The sequence below is a fragment of the Trichosurus vulpecula genome, chromosome 1 (genome assembly GCF_011100635.1).
Source record: "Trichosurus vulpecula isolate mTriVul1 chromosome 1, mTriVul1.pri, whole genome shotgun sequence".
In the NCBI taxonomy this organism is placed as follows: Eukaryota; Metazoa; Chordata; class Mammalia; order Diprotodontia; family Phalangeridae; genus Trichosurus; species Trichosurus vulpecula.
In genome coordinates, this window is record NC_050573.1 from 254,568,181 (window position 1) to 254,575,049 (window position 6,869).

The following is a 6,869-nucleotide window of genomic DNA, read 5'->3' on the forward strand; positions in this document are numbered from 1 at the left end:
GTACTTTGGGGTGTCGAGCATCCCTCAACCCAAACCCTCTTCAGTGCCCCCCACCTTTCCTTCCTCCTTTTCTGTGTTGTCTTTTCCCATTAGATTGTTAACTCCCTCAGGAAAGGGACTGTCTTTTTATTAATTGTATCCCCATTTAGTACAGTGCCTGGCACACAGTAGGTGCTTAATAAATGTTTATTGGATTGGAAATCCTTGTAATAGATATGCAAAGTCAAGCAAATAATATGGTCTTAGTTGCTTTTTTGGGTAACAATATCATCTGTAAGTCTTTTATTCTTTTAAAATCTTCTGTCTTTAAAATATCTCTGGATGCTTTTAAAATTTGGTCACTGACAAAATAGTTTTGGCCAGATCCAACCATTCTTCTCAATTTGTCCTTAAGTTCTATTACCACTTCCTTGTAAGCTAGGGTTAGGGACTGTATCTGTAATTTGACTGGAATAGGAATCTCAGGTTGAGAGAATCCCAGGTCTTCACCTTAACTTAAAGTCTTACAAGATTTGCCAATAGTAGATATAATAAACTTCACCTTTTGTGATGTTATTTCATATTCACCAGAGCCAGTACCTTTGGACTTCCTTCTTAAAGAACTTGTACAGTTGTGAGGCCTTTGGACAATTAATGAGCTTTAGGCTTTTTTATTTCCTAATCTTGAACCATGTTTTCTATAATTTTATTGTCTTCTCCTACGTTCATCATCACATTGAAGTCAGTAAGTACCAAGGAATATATTGGCCTGGTTTAAAGGGTCTCATCAAGTTGTTGTTGTTTAGCAGAATTTCTCTTTGTTCAGCTTTTTGTAGCCAATGTTGATGCACGTACTGCCGTGACCTTTATGGCTCAGTCTGTCTGCTTGCATTCATCACGAGCTCTGCAAGGTAAGATGTCCAAAAGACCCATGAAATGTTATTTCTTGCTGCTTTTCGGCACAGTGAAACCTCTACCACTCCTTTATTTATACTTCCGAGAGAAAGCTATGAGCATTCTTTCCACTTAGCTCTGCCTTTTTTATGTTTTCTGGTTTTATTTAAAAGAAAAATGGCAACACAGATGTGGCTGTTTCTTTAGAAAGTGTTTCAGCTCCAAGGGATGGCTCACTGCACAGGGGAAGGGAGAGGCATATGTCTAAATATGATGGTGAGCAAAAGACACTGGAGTGAATGATCAGACCACATTCTTCCAGAGTAGGGAAGGACCCTCATAGGCAGGGGCAGGGTTTTCTCTAATGCTATCAGCTCACCTTGCAATCCCTCCCCACCTCCATTCTAATGTGGTTTCATTGAACAATTAACATTCTTTTAGTTTTTGCAAAGTGATATTTACTTCAAAGATGTAGCAAGAACAGAATTACAAACATCTCTTCCCAATACCTCAGGGCACACTCTCCTCTAGACCATCTAAGCCTCTAGGAAAAGTGGGTTCAAGCTCAGTTTCTATATAGCATTGGTCCCACCAATCTAAATTACTGCATAATTTCTGAATGAGCACTTGTCTCAGCTGCCTCTGAGCTGGGTCCAGAATGTCATTCCTCTATCCTTTAATCTCAAAACTGGAACAGTGGAAATCATAATACAGATTGCACTCATCTGCCCACCTGACCTTTTTAAACCTGCAAGGTCATAAACTTCAATATCCTTCACCTAAAATGAAAAAGCAAATGCAGAAGCAACAAGATGAAATCTCCATGTTGTCTTGGGGGCAGGCAGCAGAGAACAAGCATTTATTATCACAACTTTTGATCCTTTCAACAACTCTGGCAGGTAGGTGCTATTATTATCCTCACTTTACGGTTGAGGAAGGTGAGGAAGAGATTAATTGACTTGGCCAAGGTCACACAGCTAGTAATTGGCTGAGGTGAAATTTGAACTCAGATCTTCCTGACTCCAGGCCCAGCTATTTATAGTGTGGAAAATATTGTACTATTTTATATCATTTTTGTAATTTCAATAAGACTCAGGGCCTGAACTACTTAACCAGAAGAAAAGCCTGATCCTAACAGTCTCTTTGTTCTCTGAGTAAGCTCAGAGATATCTCTATCTTATATCAACAAAATCCAGATGGAGCATTCCTTGCTCTGTCCATGGCCATTAAGGGTGAAAACCTTGACCCCAGATGCTATCTTGAATTATGTGACTTTTCCTTATCTTAATATTTTATGGGCATATACTATGTTGTGGAATGTTAATGGCAAATTAAACACAGAGATCCTGGGGTAGTAATTCCAATTAACACTCTGTCAACTATCTAATTTGTTGTATTTACAATCTATTCCATTAAGGAAAATCCTCTTCTTGTATTATGGTTAAACATACATGGGGGTCATAAAAATGAGGTCATACAGGCTTGCTAGCTCTGCTAAAATAACATATATAAGTTTTCTCATTGCTTTGTTCAGGCAGCCAGAGTTTATACTCTGACTCCTTGTACGTACAAGTAAGCTAGCTCCGCTGTGCTTTAAGGGAAAATAATAAACAACATGGATTTTTCTATCACCTAGCTCTGTTGTTTCCTTCAACCAAATTTTCAGGTTTAACAATAGTAGACATAATAAATTTCACTTTTTTGATGTTGTTCCATATTCACCAGTCAGTACCTTTGGACTTCATTCTTAAAGAACTTGTACCAGACAGTTGTAAGGTCTTTGGACAATTTATAAGCCTTTAGTTTTTTCTTTAATTTCCTAATCTTGAACTACATTTTCTACAGTATTTTTGTTGTCTTCTATATCCATCACTTTGCAAAAACTAATGAATGTTAACTGGTCAATGAAACCACATCAGAATGGAGGTAGGGAGGGACTGCAAGGTGAGCTGATAGCATTAGAGAAAACTCTGCCACTGCCCATGAGGGGCCTTCCCTACTCTGGAAGAATGTGGTCTGATCATTCTCTCCAATATCTTTTGCTCACCATCATACCTGAACACATGCCTCTCTCTTCCCCTGTTGAGTGAGCCATCCCTTGGAGCTGAAACACTTTCTAAAGAAACAGAGCCACATTTGTGTTACCATTCTTCTTATAAATAAAACCAGAAAATACAAAGAAGATATAGCTAAGTAGAAAGAATGTTCCAGCTAGAAATTTCCCTCATAGCATTACCTTTCTTCTCTCACTGGAAAGACACTCATCAGAAAGAAGTCAGCCAAAGAAAAGAACAAGGTTCGTACCTTTTGAATACCTCCATAACTAATCAAAATGAGTCCTCTTCACCTCATGGAAAACAGACCAGTACCAGTTACCAAATTTCTATTCTGTGTGCTACAAAGTCCATATAGAGATTGCACCAGAGAGACTCTGTGTATCCTCATAAAGACTGGACTTATTGGTCAATCCACCATTGTAATATCAATAAAAATTATGTGACATTTAAAAAGGTTTGAGAGATAAAAGTTCTGTGTAATTTAATAATTTTATCAATAATGCCAGCATTTTAATAAAACGACAAGCATTTGGCTGTCTCCCTCTTAGACAAAGACAATCATGGAGGCAGGTTCACAGCTTATATGCCCTTTGAAAGAGGAGTGTTCCCCTGTGCCCAAAGGGCTATCAAACTGTGCATACCCTTTGCCCCAGCAATAACACTACTCGGTCTGCATCTCAACAAGATCATAAAAAAGGGTAAAGGGCCCAAATGTACAAAAATCTTTATAGCAGTTCTTTTTGTGGTGGCAAAGAATTGGAAATTGAGGGAATGACCATCAATGGGGGAATGGCTGAACAAGTTGTGGTATATGAATGCAATGGAATACTATTGTTCCAGAAGAAATAATGAGCAGGGAGATTTCAGAAAAACCTGGAAAGACTTACATGAAGTAATGCTGGGTGAAGTGAGCAGAACCAGGAGAACATTGTACATAGTAACAGCAACACTGTGCAATGACCAACTTTGATAGACTTAGCTTTTCTCAGCAATGCAGTGATCTAAGACAATTCCAAAAGACTCATGATGGAAAATACTATCCACATCCAGAGAAAGAATTATGGAGTTTGAATACAAATCAAAGCATACTATTTTCTTGCAAAGATTTGTGCAGACAATGTTTTGTTGTTATTTTTCTAACTATGCTATTTTAGCAAATGCCTTTGCTTTGAGATGGCAATATTCTTTAGCTGACTATTGAAAAGTAAACTCTAATAGATGTGCATAAGCTATAGAGTTTTTTTTTTCAATAATCAAAAATCTATCTTCTCTTTCTCCCACCCACCCCATCCCAGCCCCAGAATTAAAGAGCAATAAAACTCCTGTTAAAAGCATGTATAATGTGCAGTGAGTAGAGCACCGGCCCTGGAGTCAGGAGGACCTGAGTTCAAATCTGGCCTCAGATACTTGACACACTTACTAGCTGTGTGACCTTGGGCAAGTCACTTAACCCCAATTGCCCTGCCTTCCCCCCTGCAAAAAATAAAAAAAAAGCATGTATAATGAACCAAATCAAATTTCCACATTGGCTATCTACAAAAATATATACATATATTATTCATTCTTCACTCTGAGTAAAGAATCAGGATGTAGGTAGCATGTTTCATCATTAGTTCTCTGGAACAGTGGTTGGGCATTGATAAAAATTCCTACTTCTTTCAAAGTTGTCTTTATCATATTGTTGTCATTGTATAAGTTGTGATCTTGGTTGTGTTCACTTTACTTTGCATCAGTTCATACAAGTCTTCCCAGGTTTCTCTAAAACTATCTCCTTCATATTCCATCATATTTATATACTATAACTTGTCCAGTCATTTCGCAGTTGATAGGTACTCCCCTCAGATTTCCATTCTTTGCCACTTCAAAAAAAGCCATAAATATTCTTGTACATCCTTAGTTAGAGTTTGTTTTACTTAGGACTAATCCCACTGTTAATCTACCTACCCTATAATTCCCTCTTCTCTCTTTTGTTCTTTCCCTCCTAGTTCCCTGCTGAATGAAATGTATTTCTGTACCTAAGTGTGTGAGTGTATATATTCATGTGTCTTTGACCAATTCAGATGAGAATGAATTCAAGTATCAGTTCCCACCTTCTTATTTGTAAAGATCTTTATTTGCATAGCCTGATTATGTGGAATAATTTCCCCAAATATTCCTCCCTCTGCTCCCAGAGTAGTCCTCTTTCTTTATCTTTTCATTCTTAAGATCATCAAAACATAACTGAACTACTCTAGGCTTTGTCTGGCTAGATTCCTTATATGAACCCAGATGATGATAAAGAGGGTATATGTATCATCTTACCATATAAGAATGTAAAGTTTATTTTGTCTAGTCCCTTATGGCTGCTCATTCATGTTTACATTTTTATGTTTCTCTTCATTCTTGTGTCATAACTCCAAAATTTCTCTGCACCTCTGGTCTTTTTATCAAGAATGCTTTGGAAGTTCTCTATTGCATTAAAGATCTATTCCCCCCAGTATGATTTTACTAAGTTTAGGTGGTTAAGTCACTCTTAGCTATAAGCCTATATCCTTTGCCTTCTGGAATATCATATTCCAAGTTCTCATTTCCTTTATGGTGGTATATGCTAAATCATGTGTGATCCTGACTGTGGCTCAATGGTGCTTTAATTCTTTCTTTCTGCCTACTTGCAGCATTTTTGTTTGATTTAGAAACTCTGGATTTTGTCTCTAATGTTCCTGAAAGTTTTCATTTATAGATTTACTTCAGGAATGAGCAATGGGTGCATTTGGGGTGCTTTGGAAGCTCCTGGGCATGTAAGTGGGGAGTATCCTTTTGGATGATTTGGTGGAAGTAATATTCTAAGGCTCTGCCCCATGCAGATTAGGATAGTTTTTCCTTAAAATTGATAGACATTGTCCTTGGGCTCATGAGACTAAGTCTTGGGCTGTTGATGTAGTTTATTGATCCTTTTGATACAAAAAAAGCCACCAGGATCTTTGACTGGGTCCTATGCTTGATTGTTGGACTCTTATGGGCAGCTCAGAGGCAGGGGAATTGAATTCAGCTGAATATCCTTCACTTGCTATGGCTAAACAAAGCTCTTTTTGTTCACTGTTAAATTTTCTACAAAATAGTGTTTGATTTCATTTTAATGTTGAACGTGAAGCACCAGAATGATCTGGTCAGCCCTGGCCTGCAACAGAGTCATATATTCCCCCCTGCATGGTATCAGAATGGAAAAGAACATCAACATTTGTGGTCACCGTACCTCAACCTGGAGTTTTTGAGAGAGGATCTCTTGAAGTTGTAAAACAATGGGAAACCCTGCTTCTGTGTAGTTGGATCTCCATCAGAAGCAGACAGGTACAGTGGTGGAGGGAACAGCCGTAGTAAGAAGTTCCCCATCTGTTACTAGGTCATTTGAGTTGTGATGTTCTCCAGAAAAAACTGTAATTCTTGCCAGAGCCTGAGAAAATAAAGCTACACTTGTCCTGCCTGATTTACAGCCTTGACAGGGAATACAGATGAAATCATTAGGAGACATGCTGGAACACTACTGTAGGTGACTAAGATAAAGTGGATATGAACAAAGTGTCCTGGTGGGATACAGTCTGAAAAAGGAGAAAATGTCACCCACCTGGGCCAAATACATGCTATTCTGGGAATTGAAAGGCACTACAAATCAAATCAAATCAAATGAAAATGCTCTAACTGCAAGGCTGTCCCCCTACCCCAACTCTTTGAGAATTCTCAGGTTCTTTCAGTCTAGGTCAAAGTATACAGTTTAATAACTTTTTTTTTTTGCTATAGTAAACTGCTTTCCAGAAAGGTTGGACCAATTTACAGCTCCAACAGTATTGCAGTAGTGTGCCTATTCTCCTAAATATTGTTACATAATTTTTTTCATCATCTTTGCCAAGCTTATGGGTATGAGGTAGAACCTCATAGTTGGATTTAATTTGCATTTCTTTTATT

At 38.0% G+C, this 6,869-nt stretch overlaps 1 long non-coding RNA gene across 1 annotated transcript; it reads right to left on the reverse strand.

The window, feature by feature from the left end:
• Positions 1 to 634: 634 nt before the first annotated feature.
• On the reverse strand, positions 635 to 6,357 carry LOC118833906. Its single transcript, XR_005009332.1, has 2 exons — positions 6,163 to 6,357; positions 635 to 883 (listed from the first exon to the last, which is right to left on the reverse strand). It is a non-coding gene; the product is annotated as an uncharacterized LOC118833906 (long non-coding RNA).
• Between the last annotated feature and the right edge of the window lie 512 nt (positions 6,358 to 6,869).